At 42.0% G+C, this 21,645-nt stretch overlaps 1 long non-coding RNA gene across 1 annotated transcript; it reads left to right on the top strand.

Moving 5' to 3' along the window:
- The first annotated feature begins 359 nt into the window (after positions 1-359).
- LOC123135315 (uncharacterized) lies at positions 360-19,918 on the top strand. The gene is made up of 3 exons (XR_006465919.1): positions 360-369; positions 656-657; positions 19,782-19,918. It is a non-coding gene; the product is annotated as an uncharacterized lncRNA (long non-coding RNA).
- The last annotated feature ends 1,727 nt before the right edge of the window (positions 19,919-21,645 follow it).

Below are 21,645 nucleotides of genomic sequence, written 5' to 3'. Positions count from 1 at the left end.
GATTATGTTTGATCTTTTATAAGTAGTGTAGATGAGCAGTTTGTTGCTTTTGCATAACTAGTAAGTTTGCACGTGCAATGCACATCTCGACCAATGCTCATCCAAAGATATGTCTACTACTCCACAAAACACACCCGTATAAGTAAACCACGCCAAATGTGAATTTGAAGATCCAACTAAAGACACTCACAACACTTGAAGATAAAGCTAGGCACCATATTCGGCCCGCTATCATCATGTATGTTGAGCAACAATGAAAAGTTTTTCAAAGGAAGAACAATGGTGGGCATGCAGTACAATACATGTCTGCTCCCGGGATGCAGAGGCGTCCTCACAGTCAGCCATAAAAGCTTTGAATAGCTCTTCCGAGTTAGTGGATCCGGAGGGAGACATTGAAGGGCCTGGGTCCCCCATTCCATCCCAGTCGGATAGAAACGCTTGAATGTAGATTGGAAAGAAATGTAGCCCCAGTTCCTTCGGAAATGGTAATGTCTTTGGCGCAAGAGCAGCCGCCCGTGGAACTCTTGTTTTGAGGAAGCAATGAACATTGTCTTTTTCCATTCTCAATCTGCAATTGCCTGAATCTCAAGACGTTCCTCAAACCAATCATATACTTTATTGAGATAGGTAACTAACCTGAGTCCCCCTCTAAGAGTCGTATATGAAAATTTCATCTCGTACGGCTCAAGAGCCATGGGCTTATCTCTCCAGCGAATTAAATTAGCTAAAGGTGTGCGTTCATGAGCCCATGCTAAAGTCTCAATTAATTCCTGCCAATACCCCCGCCAGGAAATTAAGAACAACTACTTCTCTTGACGAGCTAAGTAGAAAGACTTTGTGGATGAATCCACAACTGATGGTGCTTTAGGTTGATCTGATCCCTAGAAGGAAGAGTTTTGGGCTTAAGGCATCTCTTCAACAAGTTTAGTAATAAGCATAACGACCCTATTGTTCCCATGGAGAGAAGAACCTATAATTAGCTTTTCGGGAAATTTCCAAATGAACAATTTCAACGAAATCTTTCAATTTCTCATCTTATCTTTTTTTTAAAGATTGACGAATCAAATGATATTTCTGTTCTAATTTCTGCCGCTTCTTCTCCCTCTGAATCAAACTTCATGGCCTATTAGAAGTAGAAGGTGCTCTGGTGCAATCCTTACCGACAGAAAAAGATTGCAGTCAGGTTGATAATAGTCGAGTGACATTACTTCGTCGGTTCGGAGCTTCTGCTTCACCGATGTAACACAAGTGGTTCCTGGGCTTTAACTAACTAAGTGCTGGCAGTGATTTTAGGTTGGTTTCATGGTTTCTTCATTCTTGTAGCATGTGTTGCATGTGTTTGCAGTAGCTTTGCAGATTCAGGACTATTGGCAAATAAGAACACATTCCCACGAGTTCCCCAAAAAAATTGTATCAAATTGGAGCTAGTAACCAATCCCAACATGGAAGTATTGAAAAAAACTTATATAAACAAAAACTCTCAAATATCCTTCATCGTGAGACATATAACCATCACTAGAGAATATAGGATAGGGGCGCTCAAAGCAAATAGGATTCTGTATCTAATACTAATAGGTACTAACCGCATTCAAGATTGACTTGACCTCTTATTTTGGATAGGCCGCCAGCGTTCATCCTGAGCCAGGATCGAGCTCTCCATGAGATTCATAGTTGCATTACTTATAGCTTCCTTATTCATAGACAAAGCAGATTCGGAATTGTCTTTCCTTCCAAGGATAACTTGTATCCATGTGTTGTCTACTACACAACCTTCTTCTTATAGACGTTGTTGGGCCTGCAAGTGCACAGGTTTGTAGGACAGTAGCAAATTTCCCTCAAGTGGATGACCTAAGGTTTATCAATCCGTAGGAGGCGTAGGATGAAGATGGTCTCTCTCAAACAACCCTGCAACCAAATAACAAAGAGTCTCTTGTGTCCCCAACATACCCAATACAAGGTAAATTGTATAGGAGCACTAGTTCGGCGAAGAGATGAAGATACAAGTGCAAAATAGATAGTAGATATAGGTTTTTGTAATCTGAAAATATAAAAACAGCAAGGTAACAAGAGGTAAAAGTGAGCGTAAACGGTATTGCAATGATAGGAAACAAGGCCTAGGCTTCATACTTTCACTAGTGCAAGTTCTCTCAACAATAATAACATAGATAGAACATATGACAAACCCTCAACATGCAACAAAGAGTCACTCCAAAGCCACTAACAGCGGAGAACAAACATAGAGATTATGGTAGGGTACGAAACCACCTCAAAGTTATTCGTTCGGATCGATCTATAAAAGAGTTCGTACTAGAATAACACCTTAAGACACAAATCAACCAAAACCCTAATGTCACCTAGATACTCCATTGTCACCTCAAGTATCTGTGGGCATGATTATATGATATGCATCACATAATCTCAGATTCATCCAACCAACATAAAAGTACTTCAAAGAGTGCCCCAAAGCTAATACTGGAGAGTCAAGAACGTGTGCCAACCCCTATGCATAGGTTCCCAAGTGTACGAAACCCGTAAGTTGATCACCAAAACATACATCAAGTGGATCAATAGAATAACCCATTTTCACCACGGTTATCCCACACAAGACATACATCAAGTGTTCATAAAAGACTCAATTCGATAAGATAACTTCAAAGGGGAAACTCAATTCATCACAAGAGAGTAGAGGGGGAGAAACATCATAAGATCCAACTACAATAGCAAAGCTCGGGATACATCAAGATCGTGCCATAGAGGAACACGAGAGAGAACACGAGAGAGAGACAGAGAGAGAGATCAAACACATAGCTACTGGTACATACCCTCAGCCCCGAGGTTGAACTACTCCCTCCTCATCATGGATAGCACCGGGATGATGAAGATGGCCTCCGGTGATGGGATCCCCCTCCAGTAGGGTGACGGAACAGGGTCCCGATTGGTTTTTGGTGGCTACAGAGGCTTGCGGCGGCGGAACTCCCGATCTATCTTCTGTTCTGGAAGTTTTAGGGTACGTAGGTATATATGGGTGCAGGGGGTACGTCGGAGGAGCTACGGGGGCACCACGAGGCAGGGGGCGCGCCCGGGGGGGGCACCCTCGTGGGTAGCCCGTATCTCCCCTTACGTGCACTTCAAGTTCCCTGGGTTGCTTTCCTTCCAAAAATAACTTCTCAAGTTGATTTTGTTCCGTTTTGACTCCGTCTGATATTCCTTTTCCTCGAAACACTAAAATAGGCATAAAACAGCAAATCTCGGCTGGGCCTCCGGTTAGTAGGTTAGTCCCAAAAATAATATAGAAGTGGATAATAAAGCCCAATATTGCCTAAAACAGTAGATAAAGTAGCATGGAGCAATCAAAAATTATAGATACGTTGGAGACGTATCAAGCATCCCCAAGCTTAATTCTTACTTGTCCTCGAGTAGGTAAATGATAAAAAAGATTTTTTGATGCGGAGTGATACTTTGGCATAATTTCAATGTAAATCTTCTTAATTGTAGTATGAATATTCAGATTCGAAAGATTGAAGACAAAAGTTCATATTGACACAAAAATAATAATACTTCAAGCATACTAATCAAAGCAATCATGTCTTCTCAAAATAGCATGGCAAAAGAAAGTTCATCCCTACAAAATCATATAGTTAGGCTATGCTTCATTTTCGTCACACAAAGATGTTCCCAACTTCTATACCCCCGATGACAAGCCAAGCAATTGTTTCATACTTAAATAATCTCAAACTTTTTCAACCTTCACGCAATACATGAGCGTGAGCCATGGATATAGCACTATGGGTGGAATAGAATATGATGATGGGGATTGTGTGAAGAAGACAAAAAAGGAGAAAGTCTCACTTTGATGAGGCTAATCAACGAGCTTTGGAGATACCCATCAATTGATGTCAACATGAGGAGTAGGGATTGCCATGCAACGGATGCACTAGAGCTATCAATGCTCAACAAAAGAAAACTAGTGGGTGTGCATCCAACTCGCTTGCTCACGAAGACCCAGGGCATTTGAGGAAGCCCATCGTAGGAATATACAAGCCAAGTTCTATAATGAAAAAATTCCCACTAGTATAAAAAGACAACTTATGAGACTCACTACATGAGGAAAAAGGTGCTACTTTGAAGCACAATATATGAGACTCACTACATGAAGAACAAGGTGCTACTTTGAAGGACAAGTGTGGAAAAAGAGATAGTAGCATTGCCCTTTTTTTCCTCTCTTTTTTCTCTTTTTTTTCTTTTTTGGGCCTTTTTTTGGCCTTTCTCTTTTTTTTGGGCAATGCTCTAATAATGATGATCATCACACTTCTATTGATTACAACACAAGGATTACAACTCGAAACTTAGAACAAGATATGACCCTATATGAATGCCTCCGGCGGTGTACCGGGATGGTGCAATGAATCAAGAGTGACATGTATGAAAAATAATGCATGGTGGCTTTGCCACAAATACTATGTGAACTACATGATCATGTAATGGCAATATGACAAAAGTAATGTATGTCATGATGATGGAAGTTGCATGGCAATATATCTCGGAATGGCTATGGAAATGCCATGATAGGTAGGTATGGTGGCTGTTTTGAGGAAGATATAAGGAGGTTTATGTGTGATAGAGCATATGATATCACGGGGTTTGGATGCACCGGTGAAGTTTGCACAAACTCTCAAGGTGAGAAAGGGCAATGCACGGTACTGAAGAGGCTAGCAATGGCGGAAAGGTGAGAGTGCGTATAATCCATGGACTCAACATTAGTCAAAAGAACTTATATACTTATTGCAAAGATTTAGAAGTCATCAAAAATCAAGTACTATGTGCATGCTCCTAGGGGGATAGATTGGTAGGAAAAGACCATCGCTCGTCCCCGACCGCCACTCATAAGGATGCACAAGCCAGGTACACTTCATGTTTCAAATTTGTTACACAACTTTAACCATACGTGCATGCTACGGGACTTGCAAACTTCAACACAAGCATTCTTTGAATTCATAATCACCCAACTAGCAAGACTTTGATATTATCACCTCCATATCTCAAAACAGTTATCAAGCATCAAACTTTTCTTAGTATTCAATTCACTCAAAAGAAAGTTTCACATATCTTCAATACCAAGTATATTATCATTAAGCAAATTACCATGCTATTAACGACTCTCAAAATAATATAAGTGAAGCATGAGAGTTCATCTATTTCTTCAAAATAAAACTACCACCATGCTCTAAAAGATCTAAGTGAAGCACTAGAGCAAAAATTATCACGCTCAAAAGATATAAGTGAAGCACTATGAGCAAAACTATCAAGCTCAAAAGATATAAGTGAAGCACATAGAGTATTCTAGCAAATTCCAATTTGTGTAAGGCTCTCTCTCCTTAAAGAATTTCAGATCTTGATACTTATTCAAACAGCAAGCAAAGCTAAATAAACTACATTGCAAGGATAGCACAACTCATGTGAAGAAGCAAAAACTTAGGCTCAACCGATACTAACCGATAGTTGTTGAAGAAGAAAGGTGGGATGCCTACCGGGGCATCCCCAAGATTAGATGCTTGAGACTTCTTGAAATATTATCTTGGGGTGCCTTGGGCATCTCCAAGCTTTAGCTTTTGTGTCTCCTTAATTCCTCTCATATCATGGTTTCTCTTCTTTTTATCAAAAGCTTTATTCACAACAAACTCAACAAGAACTCGTGAGATAGGTTAGTATAAACCAATGCAAAACCATATCATTCTCTACTGTAAAAAATCACTTAAATTATTATTCAACATTGCATACTAGATGCCTCTGCATATTTAATACTCCTATCATCAAATAGAATCATTAAACAAGCAAACATATGCAAACAATGCAACCATAACAGCAATCTGCCAAAACAGTACAGTCTGTAAAGAATGCAAGAGTATCAATACTTCACTGACTCCAAAAATTATGAACTAAAATTCCCACTGTAATAAATTTATCAGAGCTTAATATGCAAAAAGATTCAACGTTAGACCGTGCTCTGACTTTTCTGGAGAATTTTTGCAACAGCGGTAAACTTTCTGTTTTCAAACAGCAACATGCAAACTAGCAAAATAAGCATGGCAAAGACTATCCTTGACTTTTTTATTTAAACTAAAGAAGAAAAACACTATTCTAACTAACAGCAAACAAAAACTAACAAAAGAAATTGACGCTCCAAGCAAAACACATATCATGCGGTGAATAAAAATATAGCTCCAAGTAAAGTTACCGATGAACGTAGACGAAAGAGGGGATGCCTTCCGGGGCATCCCCAAGCTTAGTTGCTTGGTTGTCCTTAAATATTACCTTGAGGTGCCTTGGGCATCCCCAAGCTTAGGCTCTTTCCACTCCTTATTCCATAGTCCATCGAATCTTTACCCAAAACTTGAAAACTTCAACCACACAAAACTCAACACAAAACTCGTAAGCTCCGTTAGTATAAGAAAATAAAACCACCACTTAGGTACTGTAATGAACTCATTCTAAATTCATATTGGTGTAATATCTACTGTATTCTAACTTCTCTATAGTTCATACCACTTAATACTAGCCATAGATGCATCAAAATAAGCAAACAACACATAGAAAACAGAATCTGTCAAAAACAGAACAGTCTGTAGTAATCTGTATAAAACATATACTTATGGAACCCCAAAAATTATGAAATAAATTGCTGGACCTGAGCAATTTGTCTATTAATCATTTGAAAAATGAATCAACCTAAAAGCACTCTCCAGTAAAAAAATGGCAGCTAATCTCGTGAGCGCAAAAGTTTCTGTTTTTCACAGCAAGATCACATAAACTTCACCCAAGTCTTCCCAAAGGTTCTACTTGGCACTCTATTGAAACAAAAGCTATAAAACATGATTACTACAGTATCATAATCATGTGGACACACAAAAACAGTAAGGATAAATATTGGGTTGTCTCCCAACAAGCACTTTTCTTTAATGCCTTTTAGCTAGGCATGATGATGGCAATGATGCTCTCATAAAAGATAAGAATTGAAACATAACGGGAGCATCATGAAGCATATGACTAGCACATTTAAGTCTAACCCACTTCCTATGCATAGGGATTTTGTGAGCAAAAAACTTATGGGAACAATAATCAACTAGCATAGGGAGGTAAAACAAGCATAAGTTCAAAAATTGAAGCACATAGAGAGGAAACTTGACATTATTGCAACTCCTACAAGCATATGTTCCTCTCTCATAATAATTTTCAGTAGCATCATGAATGAATTGAACAATATAACCAGCACCTAAAGCATTCTTTCATGATCTACAAGCATAGAAAATTTACTACTCTCCACTAGGGCTGGAATTCGAGCCGAGTCGAGCCAGCTCGGCTCGACTCACTAAATCTCGTTTCGTTAACGAGCTAACTCGACTCAACTCGTTACTATAACAAGCTCGAATCCAAGATTGGCTCGACTCGTATAACTCACGAGCTGGCTCATTTAGCTTGTTAAGCTCGTTAATGATATGAACACAAAAGCTTACGAATATGATAAAAATGATTATTTGGGAATGTGGAATGTACATATTAAACATGTACAATGTTCACAAACAATTGTAAGCATGTACGAGCTTAAGTTACAATTGTGAGTACCATGTATATGACCATTGACCACAAACAATTGTACATGACCACAATAATCAGCAAGTTGGTAACATATACATGACCAAACAATTGTAATTTCCTTGAATGTATAGGCATTTGTTGTGCGCCTGGAATGCAGGGTGCTTGGCTGATCTTTTGTACCGAGCCTAACGAGTTACACGGGTACTTGTGAGATTGGCTCGTTTAACTCGTTCTATAAATGATCTTAGACTAAAGCTTGGCTCGACTCGTTAGTCTTCGAGTTCGAGTCGATTCGAGCCAAGTCACGAGCTACTCATTTAGCTCGCGAGCTTCGAGCTTTTTTTCCAGCCCTACTCTCCACATAAGCAAACTTCTTCTTTATAGCATACGTATCATCACAATAATCATCATAAATAGTAGGTGTGCTTTCATCATAGTGAATTTGCTCATCAAAGCTTGGGGGACAAAAAATATCATCTCCATCAAACATATGTTCCCCAAGCTTGTGGCTTTGCATATCATTAGCATCATGGATATTCAAGGAATTCATACTAACAACATTGCAATCATGCTCATCATTCACATATTTAGTGCCAAACATTTTATAGATTTATTCTTCTAGCACTTGAGCAGAATTATCCTTTCCATCATACTCACGAAAGATATTAAAAAGGTGAAGCGTATGAGACAAACTCAACTTCATTTTTTTGTAGTTTTCTTTAATAAACTAGACTAGTGCTAAAACAAGAAACAAAAAGATTCGATTGCAAGATCTAAAGATATACCTTCACTTACCTAGCCTCCCTGGCAACAGCGCCAGAAAAGAGCTTGATGTCTACTACACAACCTTCTTCTTGTAGACGTTGTTGGGCCTGCAAGTGCACAGGTTTGTAGGACAGTAGCAAATTTCCCTCAAGTGGATGACCTAAGGTTTATCAATCCGTAGGAGGCGTAGGATGAAGATGGTCTCTCTCAACAACCCTGCAACCAAATAACAAAGAGTCTCTTGTGTCCCCAACACACCCAATACAATGGTAAATTGTATAGGTGCACTAGTTCGGCGAAGAGATGAAGATACAAGTGCAAAATAGATAGTAGATATAGGTTTTTGTAATCTGAAAATATAAAAACAGCAAGGTAACAAGCGGTAAAAGTGAGCGTAAACGGTATTGCAATGATAGGAAACAAGGCCTAGGGTTCATACTTTCACTAGTGCAAGTTCTCTCAACAATAATAACATAGATAAAACATATGACAAGCCCTCAACATGCAACAAAGTGTCACTCCAAAGCCACTAATAGCGGAGAACAAACGTAGAGATTATGGTAGGGTACGAAACCACCTCAAAGTTATTCGTTCAGATCGATCTATAAAAGAGTTCGTACTAGAATAACACCTTAAGACACAAATCAACCAAAACCCTAATGTCACCTAGATACTCCATTGTCACCTCAAGTATCCGTGGGCATGATTATACGATATGCATCACATAATCTCAGATTCATCCAACCAACATAAAAGTACTTCAAAGAGTGCCCCAAAGCTACTACTAGAGAGTCAAGAACGTGTGCCAACCCCTATGCACAGGTTCCCAAGTGTCACGAAACCCGCAAGTTGATCACCAAAACATACATCAAGTTGATCAATAGAATAACCCATTGTCACCACAATTATCCCACACAAGACATACATCAAGTGTTCATAAAAGACTCAATTCGATAAGATAACTTCAAAGGGGAAACTCAATTCATCACAAGAGAGTAGAGGGGGAGAAACATCATAAGATCCAACTACAATAGCAAAGCTCGGGATACATCAAGTGTTGGAAATATGCCCTAGAGGCAATAATAAAAGTATTATTATATTTCAATGTTCATGATAAATGTCTTTTATTCATGCTATAACTGTATTATCCGGAAATCGTAATACACGTGTGAATACATAGACCACAATATGTCCCTGGTGAGCCTCTAGTTGACTAGCTCGTTGTGATCAACGGATAGTCATGGTTTCCTGACTATGGACATTGGATGTCGTTGATAACGGGATCACATCATTAGGAGAATGATGTGATGGACAAGACCCAATCCTAAGACTAGCACAAAAGATCGTGTAGTTCATTTGCTAGAGCTTTGCCAATGTCAAGTATCTCTTCCTTCGACCATGAGAGCGTGTAACTCCTGGATACCGTAGGAGTGCTTTGGGTGTATCAAACATCACAACGTAACTGGGTGACTATAAAGGTGCACTACAGGTATCTCCGAAAGTATCTATTGTTTTATGCGGATCGAGACTGGGATTTGTCACTCCGTGTAAACGGAGAGGTATCTCTGGGCCCACTCGGTAGGACATCATCACATGCGCAATGTGACCAAGGAGTTGATCACGGGATGATGTGTTACGGAACGAGTAAAGTGACTTGCCGGTAACGAGATTGAACAAGGTATTGGATACCGACGATCGAATCTCGGGCAAGTAACATACCGATAGACAAAGGGAATTGAATACGGGATTGATTAAGTCCTTGACATCGTGGTTCATCCGATGAGATCATCGTGGAACATGTGGGAGCCATCATGGGTATCCAGATCCCGCTGTTGGTTATTGACCGGAGAACGTCTCGGTCATGTCTACATGTCTCCCGAACCCGTAGGGTCTACACACTTAAGGTTCGATGACGCTAGGGTTATAAAGGAAGCTTGTATGTGGTTACCGAATGTTGTTCGGAGTCCCGGATGAGATCCCGGACGTCACGAGGAGTTCCGGAATGGTCCGGAGGTAAAGATTTATATATGGGAAGTCCTGTTTTGGTCACCGGAAAAGTTTCGGGCGATATCGGTATTGTACCGGGACCACCGGGAGGGTCCCGGGGTCCACCAAGTGGGGCCACCTGCCCCAGAAGGCTGCGTGGGCCAAGTGTGGGAGGGGACCAGCCCCTAGGAGGGCTGGTGCGCCCCCCACAAGGAGTCCAAGGCGCAAGAGAGAGTGGGAGGGGGCAAACCCTAGTCCAGATGGGCCTTAAGGCCCATATTGGTGCGCCTCCCTCTCCTCTCCCCCCTTGGCCGCCTCCCCTTTGCCATCTAGGGCTGGCCGCACCCCTTGGGGGTGGGAAACCCTAAAGGGGGCGCAGCCCCCCCTTCCCCCTATATATAGATGAGTTTTGGGGCTGCCATACACATGAGTTCTCTCCCTCTTGGTGCAGCCCTACCTCTCTCCCTACTCCTCCTCTCCCATGGTGCTTGGCGAAGCCCTGCGGGATTGCCACGCTCCTCCACCACCACCACGCCGTTGTGCTGCTGTTGGATGGAGTCTTCCTCAACCTCTCCCTCTCTCCTTGCTGGATCAAGGCGTGGGAGACGTCACCGGGCTGTACGTGTGTTGAACGCGGAGGTGCCGTGCGTTCGGCACTTGATCATCGGTGATTTGAATCACGACGAGTACGACTCCATCAACCCCGTTCACTTGAACGCTTCCGCTTAGCGATCTACAAGGGTATGTAGATGCACTCTCCTTCTACTCGTAGCTGGTTTCTCCATAGATAGATCTTGGTGACACGTAGGAAAATTTTGAATTTCTGCTACGTTCCCCAACAGTGGCATCATGAGCTAGGTCTATTGCGTAGATTCTTTGCACGAGTAGAACACAAAGTAGTTGTGGGCGTTGATGTTGTTCAATATGCTTACCGTTACTAGTCCAATCTTGTTTCGACGGTATTGTGGGATGAAGCGGCCCGGACCGACCTTACACGTACTCTTACGTGAGACAGGTTCCACCGATTGACATGCACTTGGTGCATAAGGTGGCTAGCGGGTGCCAGTCTCTCCCACTTTAGTCGGAACGGATTCGATGAAAAGGGTCCTTATGAAGGGTAAATAGCAATTGGCATATCACGTTGTGGTTTTGCGTAGGTAAGAAACGTTCTTGCTAGAAACCCATAGCAGCCACGTAAAACATGCAACAACAATTAGAGGACGTCTAACTTGTTTTTGCAGGGTATGCTATGTGATGTGATATGGCCAAGAAGAATGTGATGAATGATATGTGATGTATGAGATTGATCATGTTCTTGTAATAGGATTCACGACTTGCATGTCGATGAGTATGACAACCGGCAGGAGCCATAGGAGTTGTCTTTATTTTTTGTATGACCTGTGCGTCATTGAAGAACGCCATGTAACTTACTTTACTTTATTGCTAAACGCGTTAGTCATAGAAGTAGAAGTAGTCGTTGGCGTGACAACTTCATGAAGACACGATGATGGAGATCATGATGATGGAGATCATGGTGTCATGCCGGTGACGATGATGATCATGGAGCCCCGAAGATGAAGATCAAAAGGAGCAAAATGATATTGGCCATATCATGTCACTATTTGATTGCATGTGATGTTTATCATGTTTATGCATCTTGTTTACTTAGGACGACGGTAGTAAATAAGATGATCCCTTACAAAATTTCAAGAAGTGTTCTCCCCTAACTGTGCACCGTTGCTACAGTTCGTCGCTTCTAAGCACCACGTGATGATCGGGTGTGATGGATTCTTACGTTCACATACAACGGGTGTAAGACAGTTTTACACAGCGAAAACACTTAGGGTTAACTTGACGAGCCTAGCATGTGCAGACATGGCCTCGGAACACGGAGACCGAAAGGTCGAGCATGAGTCGTATGGTAGATACGATCAACATGAAGATGTTCACCGATGATGACTAGTCCGTCTCACGTGATGATCGGACACGGGCTAGTTGACTCGGATCATGTAATCACTTAGATGACTAGAGGGATGTCTATCTGAGTGGGAGTTCATAAGATGAGCTTAATTATCCTGAACATAGTCAAAAGACCTTTTGCAAATTATGTCGTAGCTCGCGCTATAGTTCTACTGTTTAGATATGTTCCTAGAGAAAATTATAGTTGAAAGTTGATAGTAGCGATTATGCGATCAGTAGAAAGCTTATGTCCTTAATGCACCGCTCAGTGTGCTGAACCCCAAACGTCGTTTGTGGATGTTGTGAACATCGGACATACACGTCTTGATAACTACGTGATAGTTCAGTTAAACGGTTTAGAGTTGAGGCACGAAAGACGTTTTCGAAACATCGCGAAACATATGAGATGCTTCGAGGGCTGAAATTGGGATTTCAGGCTCGTGCCCATGTCAAGAGGTATGAGACCTCCGACAATTTTCTTAGCCTACAAACTAAGGGAGAAAAGCTCAATCGTTGAGCTTGTGCTCAGATTGTCTGAGTGCAACAATCACTTGAATCGAGTGGGAGTTGATCTTCCAAATGAGATAGTGATGTTTCCCCAAAGTCATTGCCACCAAGCTGCTAGAGCTTCGTGATGAACTATAACATATCAGGGATAGATATGATGATCCTTGAGGTATTCGCGATGTTTGACACCGCGAAAGTAGAAATCAAGAAGGAGCATCAATTGTTGATGGTTGGTGAAACCACTAGTTTCAAGAAGGGCAAGTGCAAGAAGGGATACTTCATGAAACGGCAAATCAGCTGCTGCACCAGTGAAGAAACCCGAGGTTGAACCCAAACCCGAGACTAAGTGCTTCTGTAATAAGGGGAACAACCACTGGAGCAGCATTACCCTAGATACTTGGTAGATGAGAAGGCTGGCAAGGTCGATAGAAGTATATTGGATATACATTATGTTAATGTGTACTTTACTAGTACTCCTAGTAGCACCAGGGTATTGGATACCGGTTCGGTTGCTAAGTATTAGTAACTCGAAATAAAAGCTACGGAATAAACGGAGACTAGCTAAAGGTGAGCTGACGATATATGTTGGAAGTGTTTCCAAGGTTGATATGATCAAGCATCGCACGCTCCCTCTACCACCGAGATTGGTGTTTGCGTTGAGCATAGACATGATTGGATTATGTCTATCGCAATACGGTTATTCATTTAAGGAGAATAATGGTTACTCTGTTTATTTGAATAATACCTTCAATGGTCTTACACCTAAAATGAATGGTTTATTGAATCTCGATCGTAGTGATACACATTTTCATGCCAAAAGATATAAGATAGTAATGATAGTACCACTTACTTGTGGCACTGCTGTGTAAGTCATATTGGTATAAAACGCATGAAGAAGCTCCATGTTGATGGATCTTTGGACTCACTCGTTTTTGAAAAGTTTGAGACATGCGAACCATGTCTATTGGTGTATATGCATGAAGAAACTCCATGCAAATGGACCGTTCGGACTCACTTGATTTTGAATCACTTGAGATATGCAAATCATACCACATAGGCAAGATGACTGAAAAGCCTCGGTTTCAATAAGATGGAACAAGATAGCAACTTGTTGGAAGTAACACATTTTGATGTGTGCAGTCCAATAAGTGCTGAGGCATGCAGTGAATATCGTTATGTTCTTACTTCACAGATGATTCGAGTAGATGTTGAGAATATTTACTTGATGAAACACAAGTCTGAATTATTGAATGGTTCAAGTAATTTCAGAGTGAAGTAGAAGATCATTGTGACAAGAGGATAAAATGTCTATGATACGATCATAGAGATGAATATCTGAGTTACGAGTTTTGGCACACAATTAAGACATTGTGGAAAATGTTTCACAATTAATACCGCCTGGAACACCATAGTGTGATGGTGTGTCCGAACATCATAGTTGCACCCTATTGGATATGGTGCGTACCATGATGTCTCTTATCGAATTACCACTATCGTTCATGGGTTAGGCATTAGAGACAACCACATTCACTTTAAATAGGGCACCACATAATTCCGTTGAGATGACACCGTATGAATTATGGTTTAGAGAAACCTAAGTTGTCGTTTCTTGAAAGTTTGGGGCTGCGACGCTTATGTGGAAAAGTTTCAGGATTGATAAGCTCGAACCCAAAGCGGATAAAATGCATCTTCATAGGACACCCAAAACAGTTGGGTATACCTCCTGTCTCAGATCCGAAAGCAATAAGGGATTGTTTCGAGAATCAGGTCCTTTCTCGAGGAAAAGTTTCTCTCGAAAGAATTGAGTGGGAGGATGGTGGAAACTTGATGAGGTTATTGAACCGTCTCTTCAACTAGTGTGTGGCAGGGCACAGGAAGTTGTTCCTGTGGCACCTACACCAATTGAAGTGGAAGCTTATGATAGTGATCATGAAGCTTCGGATCAAGTCACTACCGAACCTCGTAGGACGACAAGGACACGTACTACTTCGGAGTGGTAAGGTGATCCTGTCTTGAAGGTCATGTTGCTAGACAACAATGAACCTACGAGCTATGGAGAAGCGATGGTGGGCCCGAATTCCGACAAATGGTTAGAAGCCATGAAATCCGAGATAGTATCCATATATCAGAACAAAGCATGGACTTTGATGGACTTGCCCGATGATCGGCAATCCATTGAGATAAATGGATCTTTTAAGAAGAAGACGGACGTGGATGGTAATGTCACCATCTATGAAGCTCGACTTGTGGCGAAGTGTTTTCCGACAAGTTCAAGGAGTTGACTACGATGAGATTTTCTCACTCGTAGCGATGCTTAAAGTCCGTCGGAATCATGTTAGCATTAGCTGCATTTATGAAATCTGGCAGATGGATGTCAAGACAAGTTTCCTTACTAGTTTTCGTAAGGAAAGGTTGTATGCAATACAATCAGAAAAGTTTTGTCGATCCTAAGGATGCTAAAAGGTATGCTAGCTCCAGCGATCCTTCTAAGGACTGGAGTAAGCATCTCGGAGTTGGAATGTACGCTTTGATGAGATGATCAAAGATTTTGGATTTATACAAAGTTTATGAGAAACTTGTATTTCCAAAGAAGTGAGTGGGAGCACTATAGAATTTCTGATGAGTATATGTTGTTGACATATTGATGATCAGAGATGATGTAGAATTTCTAGAAAGCATATAGGGTTATTTGAAAGGTGTTTTTCAATAGAAAACCTGGATTAAGCTACTTGAACATTGAGCATCAAGATCTATAAGGATAGATCAAAATGCTTAATAATACTTTCAAATGAGCACATACCTTGACATGATCTTGAAGGTGTTCAAGATGGACCAGTCAAAGAAGGAGTTCTTGCCTGAGTTGTAAGGTACGAAGTTAAGACTTAAAGCTCGACCACGGCAGAAAAGAGAGAAAGGACGAAGGTCGTCCCCTATGCTTTAGACGTAGGCTCTACAGTATGCTATGCTGTGTACCGCACCGAAAGTGTGCCTTGCCATGAGTCAGTCAAGGGGTACAAGAGTGATCCATGAATGGATCATAGGACAGCGGTCAAAGTTATCCTTAGTAACTAGTGGACTAAGGAATTTTCTCGATTATGGAGGTGGTAAAAGAGTTCGTCGTAAAGGTTACGACGATGCAAGCTTGACACCTATCCGGATAGCTCTGAGTAGAGAGACCGGATACATATAATGGAGCAATAATTTAGAATAGCTCCAAGTAGAACAGTTGTTTGGAATAGCTCCAAATAGAGCGTGGTAGCTGCATCTAGGAGATGACATGGAGATTTGTAAAGCACACACGGATCTGAAAGGTTCAGACCCGTTGACTAAAACCTCTCTCACAAGCAACATGATCAAACATAAAACTCATTGAGTGTTAATCACATAGTGATGTGAACTAGACTACTGACTCTAGTAAACTCTTGGGTATTAGTCACATGGCGATGTGACCTGTGAGTGTTAATCACATGGCGATGTGAACTAGATTATTGACTCTAGTGCAAGTGGGAGACTGTTGGAAATATGCCCTAGAGGCAATAATAAAAGTATTATTATATTTCAATGTTCATGATAAATGTCTTTTATTCATGCTATAACTGTATTATCCGGAAATCGTAATACACGTGTGAATACATAGACCACAATATGTCCCTGGTGAGCCTCTAGTTGACTAGCTCGTTGTGATCAACGGATAGTCATGGTTTCCTGACTATGGACATTGGATGTCGTTGATAACGGGATCACATCATTAGGAGAATGATGTGATGGACAAGACCCAATCCTAAGCCTAGCACAAAAGGTCGTGTAGTTCATTTGCTAGAGCTTTGCCAATGTCAAGTATCTCTTCCTTTGACCATGAGAGCGTGTAACTCCTGGATACCGTAGGAGTGCTTTGGGTGTATCAAACGTCACAACGTAACTGGGTGACTATAAAGGTGCACTACAGGTATCTCCGAAAGTATCTATTGTTTTATGCGGATCGAGACTGGGATTTGTCACTCCGTGTAAACGGAGAGGTATCTCTGGGCCCACTCGGTAGGACATCATCATATGCGCAATGTGACCAAGGAGTTGATCACGGGATGATGTGTTACGGAACGAGTAAAGTGACTTGCCGGTAACGAGATTGAACAAGGTATTGGATACCGACGATCGAATCTCGGGCAAGTAACATACCGATAGACAAAGGGAATTGAATACGGGATTGATTAAGTCCTTGACATCGTGGTTCATCCGATGAGATCATCGTGGAACATGTGGGAGCCATCATGGGTATCCAGATCCCGCTGTTGGTTATTGACCGGAGAACGTCTCGGTCATGTCTACATGTCTCCCGAACCCGTAGGGTCTACACACTTAAGGTTCGATGACGCTAGGGTTATAAAGGAAGCTTGTATGTGGTTACCGAATGTTGTTCGGAGTCCCGGATGAGATCCCGCACGTCACGAGGAGTTCCGGAATGGTCCGGAGGTAAAGATTTATATATGGGAAGTCCTGTTTTGGTCACCGGAAAAGTTTCGGGCGATATCGGTATTGTACCGGGACCACCGGGAGGGTCCCGGGGTCCACCAAGTGGGGCCACCTGCCCCAGAAGGCTGCGTGGGCCATGTGTGGGAGGGGACCAGCCCCTAGGAGGGCTGGTGCGCCCCCCACAAGGAGTCCAAGGCGCAAGAGAGAGTGGGAGGGGGCAAACCCTAGTCCAGATGGGCCTTAAGGCCCATATTGGTGCGCCTCCCTCTCCTCTCCCCCCCTTGGCCACCTCCCCTTTGCCATCTAGGGCTGGCCGCACCCCTTGGGGGTGGGAAACCCTAAAGGGGGCGCAGCCCCCCCTTCCCCCTATATATAGATGAGTTTTGGGGCTGCCATACACATGAGTTCTCTCCCTCTTGGTGCAGCCCTCCCTCTCTCCCTACTCCTCCTCTCCCGTGGTGCTTGGCAAAGCCCTGCTGGATTGCCACGCTCCTCCATCACCACCACGCCGTTGTGCTGCTGCTGGATGGAGTCTTCCTCAACCTCTCCCTCTCTCCTTGCTGGATCAAGGCGTGGGAGACGTCACCGGGCTGTACGTGTGTTGAACACGGAGGTGCCGTGCGTTCGGCACTTGATCATCGGTGATTTGAATCACGACGAGTACGACTCCATCAACCCCGTTCACTTGAACGCTTCCGCTTAGCGATCTACAAGGGTATGTAGATGCACTCTCCTTCTACTCGTAGCTGGTTTCTCCATAGATAGATCTTGGTGAAGCGTAGGAAAATTTTGAATTTCTGCTACGTTCCCCATCATCAAGATCGTGCCATAGAGGAACACGAGAGAGAACACGAGAGAGAGAGATCAAACACATAGCTACTGGTGCATACCCACAGCCCCGAGGGTGAACTACTCCCTCCTCGTCATGGATAGCGCCGGGATGATGAAGATGGCCTCCGGTGATGGGATCCCCCTTCGGCAGGGTGCCGGAATAGGGTCCCGAGTGTTTTTTGGTGGCTACAGAGGCTTGCGGCGGAGGAACTCCCGATCTATCTTCTGTTCTGGAAGTTTTAGGGTACATAGGTATATATGGGTGCAGGGGGTACGTCGGAGGAGCTACGTGGGCCCCACGAGGCAGGGGTGGGTGGGCGTGCCCCCCACCCTCGTGGGCAGCCCGTATCTCCCCAGACGTGCACTCCAAGTTCCCTGGGTTGCTTTCCTTCCAAAAATAACTTCTCAAGTTGATTTCGTTCCGTTTTGACTCCGTCTGATATTCATTTTCCTCGAAACACTGAAATAGGCATAAAATAGCAAATCTGGGCTGGGCCTCCGGTTAATAGGTTAGTCCCAAAAATAATATAAAAGTGGATAATAAAGCCCAATATTGCCTAAAATAGTAGATAAAGTAGCATGGAGCAATCAAAAATTATAGATACATTGGAGACGTATCACCATGCACTTCAGATTATTAGCCTGGAGTTCGCGGCTCAATCTTTTTTTTCTAAAAAAGATTGAGCCGAATAAAAATAGATCATGATATGATCATGAGACTTGACAAATCGAGATTCGTCTATTCTATATATCTAGAATATATATATTAAGGTATAATACAATACTCTTCTTTAACTGAACTGAACAGAGCAAACCTCAACCGATGCGGCCAAAGAGCAAGTGGACTGAACTGCTCTCCCTTACTATGAATAAAACGGAGAGTAGAACCGAACACTTGAAGCTCTCTCTCTTTAGCCCTATGTCTCTTATCCCTAGGAGGCCTTCCTCCACTAGCAGGTTTCTTTGGAAAACTCTATGTATTCTGGTGTGGATGGCAAAGGGCGGGCGCCGAAAAGGAAGCAGTGACGCCTTTTCGACGAAAGATTGGCTTGGTAGGCGCAGCTTACTCACCCTACTCCCTTAGACAATGCCCCAAAATTTCAAACATGTATCTAGAATTACTGGAAAACTACAAAAAATAGTGAAAATAAGCTCGTTAGGAGCCCATCCAAAATCGTGAATTTTCTTTTTACCTCATAAGGGAAACAAAGTCGTTAGGTGGTTATTGGCTTATGCGTTCTGTTATCATTTCCAACTGGAGGATCCCTTAATCCAATTAAAGGAGGATTATAAATGGATAGATGGTTATTGGCAAGAACTCATTGAATCTATCGTTTGGGCTCTGCTATTCACGAATGAGCATTGCTATCTGATTCCTACAAAAGAGATAGCGAAAGCTCACTTTTGTCAAATGGGGCTAGAAAGCATAGAACCCCGTCTTAAATCAACCGGTGAATCCAGAATGAAAGTGAGGAGAACATGATATGTTATGAGAAGAGTGACGTAGGAATAGATTGCATTTCAAAAAGAATCTATACACTCAATAAGCCAGAACAGGAAGATTCAACTGCAAAAAGAACTGGTACGGTGTGAGAAGAGGCCTATTCTCAATAATGAACAAGATGATGCAGCTCTAGTTGCTGGAGACAGAGGACGTGGACGCGGCAAAGGGTTGAAGGGAGATAGTGCATCAAGTTATTCGCAAGGGCCAACTTGATCCTCTTCCCCAGGGATCTCAGATGAGGGAAGCCTAGGAGAGCCGCCGACTCCAACTATCGTCCATGTACGATCCATACTAGATCTGACCAACTGCAGCTTCAAATAGATCATATATTAATTCTCTCTCTCTCTCTAAAAATATAGAAAAAAGGAGTCTGTGCGCCGAGATCTGCCATAAAAGGTCCTGCAATGCAATTGCCCCCTATTAGTCAAGTACCCCTCTTCCTATTTAGTTTAAGGGTTAAGGCGAGAAATGGCTTGATGAACCCTTCCGTTCACCACGCACCGGCCCCATTCACTTGCAACTCGTAGAGGCTGTAAGTAAACAGTGCCCCACTAAATTCAAAGTGACGGTGGGGTTGAAAGTCGAGAGTGCCTACCTCTGCGCCGAGAGTGCCCACCCTTTCTGTCAAGTAGGCTACTTTTTCCGAAACGCAGTCCGGAATAAGCGTTCCTGCCAGCAGTCTTATACTTAATAGTCCACTGCTCTATGACGATTTGACCTCTTTCCTGGGCTCTGCTTGCTCGTCTACGCTCCGACCAATTCAGTCAAAATCGAAAAAAATGATGTTTCCTTGAAAAAGTCTAAGAAATAGTAGTAGTAGTCAAAAAGTGCACAATTACTTTCGCATCAGAGGAGTGGCCGCCGATCTACCTTATGGATGGATCGAGAAATGTTTAGATTAGAGAAGATACTACAAGAAGAAAATTAATATGATGTAAATAAATAAACAATTGGTAAAAGGAATACTACCACAAATAAAGCACATATAATGGTGGAGAAAATGGAACATAATGCATTGGACAACAATGCCCAACCATGTTATGAATTTGTTAGAGTAGCTTCCAAAAAAATGCAAGGAAGAGTAACTTCAAATTTGAGTGTGAGATATCATCCATTCCAAGTTGATTATGTGTAAAAATACACCGGGAAGGGAATAGAGAAACGAAGCAATAAAATTGGCTATTGCTCTAGTCCAATAAATTTACTTGTACAACATTGTCCCATCTCCTTTGAATTGTCTTCACTAAGATTTTATTCTCTGCACCTCTTTATCCAGATTCGTTACTGAAAAGGCATTTAGGTTGCTCATTCATCAAAACAAAACATGGGAGAGATCAATAATACATTCGCAGTAAAATACAGAAAATAAAAAGACAATTCACAAGAATGTCCCATATTGCAATATAATTATAGTACTTACTGTCAGTGTAAGCAAATAACAACAAAAGCAGCCAAGATTATGCTCAAATATGACATGGCACCATACTTTGCAACTTAGTTTTGCTAGCTAACAATCTGAAACTGTAGATACGAATTGAAATAAGATGTGTCTTGTACAAGCAATCCAAGTACATATTCAACCATCTTGACACAAACCATAAAAAAGGGTACCTAATCCCTGGAAAATCTGTGAATTGTTCTGTCAGTAAATTCAAATCACATACAATGAGTGCATGATAGCTGGTTAAATGAGCCAACCATTTCCAACCAATAATAGTGTAAGCATGCAAGGAAAGATCTTGCCAGCTCAAACATGAGTGAAAATGATAACAAAAGATATCAAAGGGTTGTACTCAATATCCAGGTACTAGAGAATTAATGTGAGTTCTTCTATACAAAAGACGTCGCTGGTGTTGAAACCAAAAAATACTTTGGATTACCATGTAGCGTAGTAGTATGGAACATGTCTGCATATCAGCTTTTTGATGCAAACTCAGAAGTGTATACACAGTTTAGGACTTTTCTACAAAACAATTATAACATCAACAAGATATATGAGGTAGTAGATCATCAAAATGCCATACCACTCT

The sequence above is a fragment of the Triticum aestivum genome, chromosome 6B (assembly GCF_018294505.1).
Source record: "Triticum aestivum cultivar Chinese Spring chromosome 6B, IWGSC CS RefSeq v2.1, whole genome shotgun sequence".
NCBI classification, from domain to species: domain Eukaryota; kingdom Viridiplantae; phylum Streptophyta; class Magnoliopsida; order Poales; family Poaceae; genus Triticum; species Triticum aestivum.
The sequence above is the reverse complement of the archived record's forward strand: the minus strand, read 5'-3'. Positions and strand labels throughout refer to the sequence as shown.